Source organism: Felis catus, chromosome D3, assembly GCF_018350175.1.
Source record: "Felis catus isolate Fca126 chromosome D3, F.catus_Fca126_mat1.0, whole genome shotgun sequence".
NCBI lineage: Eukaryota > Metazoa > Chordata > Mammalia > Carnivora > Felidae > Felis > Felis catus.
This window is the reverse complement of record NC_058379.1, coordinates 66,996,622-67,008,940: the sequence shown is the minus strand read 5'-3', so window position 1 is coordinate 67,008,940 and position 12,319 is coordinate 66,996,622. Positions and strand designations below refer to the sequence as shown.

The 12,319-nt window shown below is 34.8% G+C and overlaps 1 protein-coding gene across 5 annotated transcripts in view; it reads left to right on the top strand.

Annotated features, from left to right (window-relative positions):
* Positions 1-12,319, top strand: part of PIAS2 (protein inhibitor of activated STAT 2) — a 101,184-nt gene that overhangs the window by 14,258 nt on the left and 74,607 nt on the right. Inside the window, exon 1 of one of the 5 annotated variants that reach the window (XM_045042212.1) lies at positions 4,477-4,521. The exons of the other annotated variants lie outside the window; for them this stretch is intronic. The gene's annotated coding sequence lies outside the window, so the exon portion shown is untranslated. Of the gene's footprint in view, positions 1-4,476; positions 4,522-12,319 lie in introns of those variants that run through there. 5 annotated transcript variants of the gene reach the window in all.

The following is a 12,319-nucleotide window of genomic DNA, read 5'->3' as shown; positions in this document are numbered from 1 at the left end:
TTATACAAATGGAATAATACTGTATTTGGGGTTTTTTATTTATCATTGTTTTTAATTTTCCACTTTATGAATACCACTTTATCCATTCTCTTGTTGGAAGTTTGTGTAGTTTCCATTTTTTTCTATTACAGTCTCTCACGTTCCTTATCTACACTTTGGAAATCCAAAAAGTTTTGAAAATGCAAAAAAGAAAAATTCTATAAACTTACCCTGCACTGATGTGACACTGTTTGGGAATTTAGTGATCTCATTTAGTATAAATATTTGTATATTTCACCATACAAATTCTAGGAGTAGAATTGCTGGGATTTAAGGGTGTGTGTATCTTCAAATACTGGATGATGCTAGATTGTTTTCTAAAGATTGTGTCAATATTTGCTCTCTCCATCAATGCAGAAGTTTTCATTGCTTAGCTTTCTTGCTAACACTTAACTTTTATCAAATTGAAAGTTTTTGCCAATGAGTATAAAATTTCACTTGTTGGATTTTAATGTTTTCCTTTGGTAAGAAGGTGAGCTTATTATGCTTATTATGCTTATTACCATTTTCTTAACTCTTCGGAGATTCTAATTGCCTATTCTGTGTCTTTTGCCTGTGTTTGTACTAGCATAAATTTTTTTTTTTTTTTTTTTTACTAATTTGTAATAGTTCTACAATCGGATCTGTCTGTGCTTTCTGGATTCTGATCTCTTAGTCAGTGCTAACAGCACCATCAAATTGTCTTAGTTTCTCTTAACTCTGTAACAACTTCCACAAAAACTTCTGTTGCTCTAGGGCATTCATATAGAAAATACATAGATCGTGAGAGTACAGCTGAATGATTTTTTTTTCAATATAACCATCCGTAGATGAAGAAATTGAACATTACCAGTACCCTAGAGACTCCTCTTGAGTTCCCTCCCAATGACTAACCTCTGCCTCCTGAAAGATACTACTGGCTTGACGTTAGTCTTAGATTAGTTTTGTCTATTTTTTGAGCCTTATATAAATGGAATTGTATGATGTATATATTGTTTGCGTCTGACTTTTTTCTCAATTTTGTTTACAAGATTCATTTGTAGGTAGTTGTAGTTTGTTCATTCCTTTCCACTAGCAAAATAAGGGTTCCAGTTGTTCCATGTTCTTTCTTGTCTACTCTTTTAGTTTTAGACATTTTAGTGAATGCTTGGTGATTTTAATTTGCATTCTCCTAATGAGTAATGATTTTAAGCCCTTTTTAATATATTTATTGCCCATTTGGCAGTCTTTATTAACATGACCTGCCAGATTTTTTGCCCATTTTTGGGCCATCTATCTTTTTCATACTGATTTGTAGGAGTTCATCATATATCCCAGATATCAGCTTTTGCAGGTTTATATTTTGTTAGTAATCTTCTCGATTCCCCAGCCCTATAAGTCTATTCAAAGGTCTTGACTTCTCAACCTATCCATTGCCCTTTCCCCATTGGCAAATATTTCTAGGTGAAAAGAGGCATCAAATGTTGGACTCTATTTTGTAGACTTCCCTTCTTTCCACAGTGTTGGCCTCTCACGTCCTTGCTGACTTGATAGTGCTTCATGCCTTCGGATGGATGTTTTTCATATTATATTCCGTTTTTAAATTTTCACAGAGAGGGTTGGTCTCAAACTGTTTACCCATCATTGAGGGATAAGAAGTAGGTCAGTTCCTCCTCCCTTGTAGTTCTTGAGGGAACTTCTTGGCTGTTTGATCCTCTGTATAATTTTAAAATCATTTTTTTTAAGTTATGTAGACGCATACAAACATGCACAATCTGTTGGGATTTTGATGAGAAATGCACTGAATCTGTAAGCCAGTTTGGAGAGAATGAAATTTTCTTAACCATGAACATTGTGATCTTCATTTATTTAGGTCTTTTACAATATCTTTCATAAAGTTTTGTAATTTTCTTCCATTAAGCTATTGCAAATATTTTGTTAGGTTTATTTTTAGGTGCTTTATTTTTTTGTATCAAATCATAAATTATGTCTTTTCATAATTTTCTACCTTGCTGGTGTATAGAAGCACAATTTGACTTTGTGTAACAACCTTGCTATACTCCTAAATGTGATAAATTATCTGTAGAATTCTTTTGGATTTTCTGTGTAGACAGACCTATCTGTGAATAATGACCTCTTTGTTTCCTCCTTTCCAATTCTTATGCTTTTTTTTTTTCTTTCTTTCTTTTTCTTGTCTTAATGTGCTGGCTAGGATCTCCAGTACAATGTTGAATAGAAGCGGTGATGGGGGCATCCTGATCTTGTTCCTGATTTTAAAGGGAATGCTTTCAAAGTTTCACAGTTAAGTATGATGCTTGCTGTAGGTTTATTGTAGATAATCTTTTCAGGTTAAGGATGTTCCTATTACTAGCTTGCTAAAGGAAAAAAAAAAAGTCTTGAATGGATGTTGAATTTTATCAAAAGCCTTCTCTGCATTTTTTGAGATTTTTTCTTTTATAACCTGTTAACATGGTGAAATACGTATAATTTCAAGTATAAAGTCAACCTTGATTTGTTTCCTTTTTCATTATTGGACTCAAATTGAAGATAGTGAATTTAAGTTTTTTCTGATAATTAGTAATATTGACTTATAATTAAAAAAATACATTTTTCTTCTTGTGGAAGAATTTAAGATTAGAGTGATCTGTTTAAGTGTTTGGTAGACTCCCTGGTAAAATTGTTACTGGTGTTTTCTTTGTGGGACACTTCTTAACCACTGATTCAGTTGCTTTGGTTATAGGATTGTTCATATTTTCAGTTTTCAAGCCAGTTTTGGTAGGTTATACTTTTATAGGAAGTTGTCCATTTTATTCACATTCTTGAATTTATGGTATTAAGTTGTTAATCTCTAATTTTGTAGTCTGTAGTTAATGTCCCTTTTATCTTTTTTTCTTTTAATGCCTTTAAAAAAAAGCTTTTTAAAAAAGAATCAAATCCGTATTTTTTTGTTTTTGTTTCTGTTTTTTAATGCTCTTCATTGTTTCCTTCCCCCATTCGTTAATTTCTGCTGTTTCCTTAAACTTCTTTTGGGTTTATTTCTATTCTTTTTCTAATTTCTTAAGTTGTACGCCTTTTTAATTTTCAGGCTTTTAACATAGGTCTTTATTGCTTTGCCTGCATCACACAAGTTTTGATGTGCAATAATTTCATTATTTTTCACTTGTACTTTACAATTTTCCACTTTGAATTCTTTAGTTTATGAGTTATTTAAAGATTTTATTTCTAAACACATGGGAGTTTCTTTAGTTGTTGATTTGTAATTGTGTTGGGTTAGGAAGCATGATCTATATGCTACTAATCCTTTGAAATCTCATAAGACTGTGGTCAGTTTTTATTTTTGTTTGTACATGGAAGAGAATTTGTATTTTGCAGTAGTAAGCACAGTTTTATACATGTCTGGTAGTCAGGCTTGTTAATTCTGTTCAAATCTTCTGTATGTTTTTAGAGAGCTGAAGTATGTTAATCTTTTAGCAGAATGTTTTTCCCCCCAGTTTTTTTCTTGTAGTTCTACCAGTTTTTAAAATATATTTGTTACTAGTACATGGAAGTTTAAGCATGTATTTTCCTGGTGAGTTGGAATATTTATTCTATGTGGTGACTATGTCTATGAATGCTTTTTATATGACATACTACTGTTTTGTATTATACTATTTTCTTCTGGTCAGCTCACTTTTTCTGATTTTTAAAATTCTCCCTCCTATATTTTTGTGTTGTTTTGTTTTAGTTTTCTCTCTTGTGAATATCATGCTATTGAATTAAAAAAATTAATCTGCTCTGGTAGTCTTGGTCTTTGTAATTTTTAATTAAACTTTTTATGAAGATAATAGTTTGCTCACAGTTAAGAAATAGTACAGAGACATTTCATGTAGTCTATACCTAGTTTCCCATAGTGGTAACATCTTGCAAAACCATATCAATATCACAAGGATATTGACATTGACACAATCAAGATATGGACCGTTTCCATCACTATAAGGATTCCTCAGTATTGTCATTTTTATCACCACACCCACTTTCTTCCCATTCCCTTAATATCTCGGACCCACTCATCTGTTCTTCATTTCTATGGTTTTATCTTTTCTAAGAATGTTATATACATGGAATCATACAGTATGTCACCTTTGGGTTTGTTTTTTGTTGCTTTGTTTTTGTTTTCATTCAGCATCATTCTCTGGAGATTCATACGTGTTGTTATATGTATTAATAGGTTTGGATTTGTTTAACCATTTACCTATTGAAAGACCTCCGTGTTTAGAGTTTTGGGCTGTTACAAATAAAAGTACCTTAAGATTTTGCAAGTTTTTTTGTAAACATAAGTTTTCATTTCTCTGGGATAAATATCCAGGAGTGCAGTTCCTGGGTTGTATGGTTATTGTATATATAGTTTTTTAAGAACTTGCCAAACTGTTTTCCAGAGTGGCTGTACCATTTTACATCCCTACCAGCAATGTATGGAGTGATCCAGTTTCTCAGCATCCTCGCCAGCATTTGGTGTTATCACTGTTTTTCATTTTAGTCATTCTGGTATGTATCTAGTGATCCTTCCGTGAGGTTTTAATTTGCATTCCCCTGGTGGCTATAATGATACTGAACATATTTTCATGTGCTTATTTTTTATCTGTATATCCTTATTGATGAAATGTCTCTTCATGCCCTTTGCTCTTTTTTAAATTGGATTTTTTTTCTGTTGAGTTTTGACAGTTCTAGATATATTCTAGATACCAGTCCTTTGTTAGATAATGTGGTTTGCAAATACTGTTGCCAAGCCTGTTGACTGTCTTTTCATCTTTTTAACAGGGTCTTGCAGAGCACAGGTTTTTAATTTTGATGAAGTCCAGTGTATCATTTTTTCTTTTGTGGATTTTGCTTTGAATGTCAAGTCTAAGAACTCTTTGCCTAGCCCTAGCTCTTGAAGATTTTCTTCTGTATAGCTTTATTCTAACATTTAAGTCCATGATTCGTTTGGAGTTAATTTTTGTATGAAATGTAAGACATGGTGGGATGCATAATTTGCTTCAGCACCATTCGTTGAAAGGCAGTCTTTCCTCCACTGAGTTACTTTTGCATCTTTGTCAAAACCTCTTTGGGCATATTTGTGTAGGTCTGTTTCTGGGTTCTCTGTTCTGTTCAATAGACCTATGTGTTACTTCTGCTAATAACACATAGTCTTGATTACAGAGCTATGTTGTGAAATGAAATAGACTGATTTCTATTTTTTTAAAATTGTTTAAGTTCTTCTAGTTTCTTTGTCTTTCCAGAAAAATTTTAGAATAATCTTATGTATATAAAGAAGTCTTGGTGGGCTTTGGGCAGAAACTGTGTTAAATCTGTGTCAGTTTAGGGAAAATTGATGTAGTTCCTTTGTTGAATCTTAAAAGCCATGGAGAATCCATTCATTTAGATTTTCTTGGACCTCTTTCATTAGCATTTTGTAGTTTTCAGTATATAATTCCTGTGTATGTTTTACTTTTAAACATGCATTTTCATTTTTTGGGGAGTGATTATGAATAGTATCATGTTTTTAACTTGTGTTTTTACCTGTTCTTTGTTAGTATATAGAGATGTGATTGGTTATTTGTGTGTTGGTCTTGTTTCCTGTGACCTTGTTGAAGTCAGTTATTGGTTTTAAGAGTTGTTTTATAGAGTCTTAAGGGATTTGCAAATACAGGCAATTAAAATTTTTTTTTTCTTTCCAAACTATATGCCATTTATTTCCTCTTCTTGTCTTTTCCCTTATCCAGAACTTACAGTACTATGTTGATTAACAGAGCGAGAATCGGTATTCTTGCTTAATTTCCAATTTTGGGGTGATGTGTTCAGTCTTTTCCCATAAAGTGTAATGTTAGCTCTAGATATGTTGTAGGTAATTTCTGTCAAGTTGAGGACGTTCTATATTCCTGTTTTTCTGAGAATTTTTGTTGTGAGTGGGGTGTTGAATTTATTAAATTCATTTTCTGCATTGACTGTTTTGATCATAGGGTTTTCTTCTTTTAGCTATTAAAGGTATACTGCATTGATTTCAAACATTGAACTAGCCTTGTATCCCTGGAATAAACTTCACTTGGTCGTGGTATATAATTTTTTTGTATATTACAAAATTCTGTTTGGTAACATTTTGTTAAATATTTTAACATCCATAGTTGTGATGGATATTGGTTTGTAGTTTTATTTTTATACTACTTTTGTCTGGTTTTGCCATCAGGGTAATATTAGATTTATAAAATGAATTTAGAAGTATTCTCTCATCTTCTATTTTCTGGAAGAAATTATATCAAATTAGTGTTAATTTTTTTTTTTTAAGTTTATTATTTTGAGAGAGAAACAGAGAGAGAGCGCATGCATGGGCAGGGCAAGAGCAAAGGGAGAGAGACAGACAGACTCCCAAGCAGGCTCCATGCTGTCAGCACAGAGCCTGATGCAGAGCTTGAACTCACAAACTGAGATCAAGACCTGAGCTGAAACCAAGAGTCGGACACTTAACCTACTGAGCCACTCAGACACCCCAATATTAGTTCTCCTTTAAATGTTGGGTAGAATTCTCCAGTAAAACCATTTAGCCCTGATCATTTCTTTTTTGGAAGTTTTAAAATTATGAATTAAATTTCCTGAGTAGTTGGTGGGGTATTAAAATTATCTATTTCATTTTGGGTGAGTTGGGTAGTTTGTATTTTTCAAGGGATTAGTCCTTTTTTTTTTTTTTAATATTTTTAAAAGTTTATTTATTTTTGAGAAAGAGAGTGCAAGTGAGGGAGGGGTAGAGAGAGATTGAGACACAGAATCCGAAGCAGGCTCCAGGCTCTGAGCTGTCAGCACCGAGCCTGACATGGGAGCCTGGCAGAGGGTGAGATCATGACCTGAGCAGAAGTTGGATGCTCAACCTACTGAGCCACCAAGGCGCCCCAAGTCCTTTTCATATAAATTGCCAAATTCCTGTGTATAGAGTTGTTCTTAGTATTCTTGTACTATCTTTTTGATGTCTGTGATTTCTGTAGTGATATCTCCTAATCTTGCTGTTTTAATTGGAAAGTTTATTTCATTTTTATTTGTTGGGATTATTGATGTATTTATATTGTATGTGTATTTACTCCTTTATTCTGTGCTATCCATTTTTTGTATTTTTTGTCTCCCCATCTGTTTTCTTGCCACCTTTTGGGCTGATATTTTCCTGCCCTCTTTCTCATGTTTCCTGCCATTTGCTTTCTCACGTACTCTTAGAGTTTTCTTAATTTTCTTTTGAAATTTTAATACGTGTAAGTCTAAAACTATCCTACTTTAATCTACAGAATACTTCAACCTGCTCTCCACTCTACCAACCTACACACATGCCATTGTTGCCTGGCAGTTTTGTTCTGTCATTTCTTAACCTCACAAATTTGATACTGTAATTTTATATAGTAAATATATGTTTAAGCTAATCGCCTCGTTCCTGGGTTTGTCATTTTCTTTGCTTATCATTCTGCTACCTTAGAGTCCTCTGGTTCAGCAGTGATGAGCTTTTTACTTTCCCTTCCCTGTGTTAGACATGCTTTCTTCCTCAAAGGCTTTTGCACCTGTTGTGGCCTATGCTTTGGAATGCTTTTCCTTATATACCCATTGGGTGCCTTGTTACTCCTTCAGTTACTTATTCAATTACCTTCTGAATGAGACCTTCCCTCTTTAAAATTGCACATCCTTTACCTTTTCATTATGTTTCCTTTTTTCCATTATTTTTGTTCTTTGTGTTCATCACCACTTGCCATATTATATATTTTGTTTTTTATGATAAGTTTTAATCTGTGAAACCCTTCAACTCATTATTCATTGGAATTTTATTATATTTGTAAAATAAAGTTGAGGATTATTGACATTTTCAGTATTTACTATTTTTATTTAGTAACATGATATATTCCTTAATTTATTCAAGGGTTCATTTATGTCTTGTTGCTTTTATGCAGCTCTTGCAAAATTTTTAAATTTATTCCTTTGCATTTTATATTTTTGTTACTTAGACTTATCTTTGCATTTTATATTTTTATGTTATTTAGACTTTTTAAAATACTGGTTTTCCTTATCAGTCACTTAAAAATCTATTTGATGTAGAGAAAACTACAAATTTTAACTTATTATTAGGTCTTAATTTTCAGTGGATTTCTTTATTTTTCCTTTTTTTAAAAAATTCTTTTAATGTTTGTTTATTTTTGAGAGAGAGAGAGAGAGAGAGGGAGAGAGACATACACACACACACATAGTATGAACAGGGGAGGGGCAGGGAGAGAGGGAGACACAGAATCTGAAGCAGGATCCAGGCTCTGAGCTGTCAGCACAGAGCCTGACGCAGGACTCAAATCCATGAATTGTAAGATCATGACCTGAGCCAAAGTCGGATGCTTAACCGACTGAACCACGCAGGCGCCCCTTCTTTACATTTACAGTGTAGAAAGTTCTGTCATTTGCAAATGATATGTTACTTCTTTTATTCTTTTAAATGTTTATTTAGAGAGACAGAGAGGATGAGCGAGTGAGAGACTATGTGCAGGTGGGGAAGGGGCAGAGAAGGAGAGAGAGAGCATCCCAAGCGGGTTCCATGCTTTCAGTGCAGAGCCCAGTGTGGGGCTTGATCTTACAAACCATGAGGTTATGACCTTAGCCAAAATCAAGAATCAGACATTTAACCAACTGAGCCACCCATCACCTCTAAATGTTACTACTTTTGTAGTAGACAATTTGTATTGTCTAGATACTTCAGAATAACTTTCAATGAGAAAACTTATCTTTTGTAGGTGTTTATGATATAGTGTTTCATCTTTAAAGGTGATATTTGCTACTGATTTCTGATAGCTACCCTTTATCATGTTAACAGAGTTTCATTCTGTTTATTGAGAAGTTTTATCAATAATGGATAGATAGGACTTCTTCAAATGCCTTTCTGGCATTAATGCAGATTAATCATATGGCTTTTTTTTTTAACTGACAAATCTTTTTGTATTGTTTTACTTCCTTTATCAATTTTCAGAATAATGAGTTTCTCAACATCCTGTAACAGAGATCAGTGAGCTGTATTTTTTGGTTTTTGGTTTTTTCGTTAAAAAAATTTTGTTTTAATATTTACTTTTTGAGAGACAGAGCATAAGTAAGTGGGGAGCAGACAAAGAGGGAGACACAGAATCTGAAGCAGGTTCCAGGCTCCGAGCTGTGAGCATGGAGCCCAGTTCAGGGCTGAAACCCAGGAACTGTGAGATCGTGACCTGAGCCGAAGTCAGATTGAGCCACCTACGTGCCCCTGGGTTGGTTGGTTTGTTTTTTTTTTTAAGTAGGCTTCATGCCCAGTATGGAGCCCAGTGTGGAGCCCAGTGTGGGGCTTGAACTCATGACTCTGAGATCAAGATCTGAGCTGATATCAAGAATTGGACGCTGAACAGATTGAGTCCCCAGATGCCCCAGTTGTGTATATGTGTTTTAAGTATTGTTGTGAACGAATGATTTTTAATGTATTTGATGTGTTTGAATCGATGCGGTTTTTGTTGTCTTCAATGGTCCAGTTGTTGTCTTGGGGCTATTGGATTGTTTTCTGTGTCCTTCTGACAAGATTCCAGTAGTGTCTAATAACTTCTTTGCTTTCTGGTATGATAAAATCTTCTAGGCTCATCTTGTGCATTTTCTACCCCTGACTTTGGAGTTAGCCATTTCTTTAAGGAGCCTGGTTTCCTTTTGTGGGAAATGGTATTTAGATCACAGTCTGTTTTTCCCTACCTTCAAACAATGTTTACTTAATTAAATTTGTAATACTTTTAGATTTATGGAAAAATTAGGAAGATTGTGCAGAGAGTTGCTATATTCTAGTTTCCTCCATTCAAGCAAACTTTTTACTATAGAAAGATTCTTATATTTATAAGGTTGAGAACTCCCCCTGTACCCAGTACTCAGGCTCAGCAATTATCAACTCATCTTTTTTCATGTATCCACTCCCCCCAGTGATTTTTTTTCAAGTTTCAGATATTTTTTATTACTTTCTTAATTGAGGTATAATTGACATATAACGTTATATTAGTTTCAGGTGTACAGCATGATTCACTATTTGTATGTATTGCAAATGATTACCACAATAAATCTAGCAAATATACATCATCTTACAGTTACTAACATTTTTTTCTTAAGTCTTTTTTTTTAAGTTTGTTTATTTTGAGAGAGTCAGAGTGTGCAAGCGGGGGAGGGGCAGAGATAGCAGGGGACAGAGGATCCGAAGCAGGCTCCATGCTGTCAGCAGAGAGCCTGATGCAGAGCTCAAACCCACGAACCATGAGATCATGACCTGAGCCGAAGTCAGACACTTAACTGATTGAGCCACCCAGGCACCCAACTAAAAATTTTTTCTTAGGAGAACTTTTAAGATCTCTCTTAGCAACTTTCAGATATACAATATGCTATTACTAACTATACTCATCATGCTGAACATGACATCCTCATAACATTTAATTTATAACTGAAAGTTTGTACCTTTTGATCCCTTTCACCCATTTCCTCCCTCCCCCCACCCCAACCAAAACCACCAAACTGTTCTGTGAGCTTGGTTTTCTTGTTTTTGTTTTGTTTTTAGGTTCCACATTTGAGATCATATGTTATTTGCCTTTCTCTATATGACTTATTTCACTTAGCATAATGCTCTCAGGGTCTGTCCATGTTTTCGCAAATGGCAAGATTTCATTCTTTTATATGACTGAGTAATATTCCATTGTGTGTGCGTAAGCTGCTATATATATAAAGCTGTGAGGTGTATGTGTATATGTACAGCTTCTTTATTCATTCCGTTTTTGGACACTTAGGTTGTTTCCATATCTTGGCTATTGTAGGTAAATAATGCTGCAGCAAACTTGGCAGGGGTGCATATATCTTTTCAAGTTAGTGTTTTCATTTTCTTCAGGTAAATACCTGAATGGAATTCAGTGGAATCGCTGGATCTTTTTACAGTTTTATTTTTAATTTTTTGAGGACCCTCCATGCTGTTTTCCATAGTGGCTGCACCAATTTACACTGCGGCCAGCAGTGCGCAGTGGTTCCCTCTTCTCCACATCGTCACCAACGTTTGTTATTTCTTGTCTTTTTTGATAGTAGCCATTCTGACAGGTGTGGGGGATATCTCATTGCGGTTTTGATTTGCATTTCCCTGATGATGAGTGATGTTGAACGTCGTTTCATGTCCTTGTTGACCATTTTTTTAAATGTCTATTTGAAAAGTGTCTATTCAGATTTTCTGGCCAATTTTTAAAAAGTATTTAAATTCCACTTAGCATACAGTGTAATATTAATTTCAGGTGAATGTATAGGGATTCACCACTTCATACGACTGGTGCTCATCGCAAGTACACTCCTTAATCCCCACCACTTATTTTACCCATCCCCCCCCCCCCCCCCCCCACTTCCTTTCTGGCGACTATCAATTCCCTGTAGTTAAGAGTCTTGGTTTGCAGCTCTATTTTTCCCTTTGCTCATGCTTTGCTTCTTAAATTCCACATGTGACTGAAATCATACGGTATTTGTCTTTCTCTGGCTGACTTCTTTCACTTAGCAGAATACTCTTTAGCTCCATCTATGTCCATGCAAATTTGCTCAATTTTTAATTGGATTTTTTGGGTTCTTTTTATGAGTTCTTTATGTATTTTGGATATTAACCCCTTATTGGATACATGATTCGCAAATATTTTCTTCCATTAACATAGGTTGACTTTTCATTTTGTCTATGGTTTCCTTTGCTTTGTGGAAGCTTTTTAGTTTGATGTAGTTGCACTTAGTGTTTTTGTTGTTGTTGCTTTTGCTGGTGGGGTCAGATTTAAAATAACATTGCCAAGGCCTGTGTCAAGGAGCTTGCCAGCCATATTTTCTTCTAGGATTTTTATGGATTCAGGTCTTGTGTTCAAGTCTTCAGTCCATTTTGAGTTCATTTTTGTGTATAGTGTAAGATGTTGGTCCAGTTCGTTCTTTAGCATGTGGCTGTTCAGTTTTCCCATATTGAAAAGGCTGTCCTTTCTCCATTGTATAATCTTGGCTCCTTTGTTACGAATTAATTGAGTGTATACGAGTGGGTTTATTTCTGGGCTCTCTATTCTGTTCCATTGATGTATATGTTTTTTCATGCCAGTACCTTACTGTTTTGATTATTTTAGCTTTGTAGCATAGTTTGAAAACAGGGAGCCTGGGGCGCCTGGGTGGCGCAGTCGGTTAAGCGTCCGACTTCAGCCAGGTCATGATCTCGCGGTCCGTGAGTTCGAGCCCCGCGTCAGGCTCTGGGCTGATGACTCGGAGCCTGGAGCCTGTTTCCGATTCTGTGTCTCCCTCTCTCTCTGCCCCT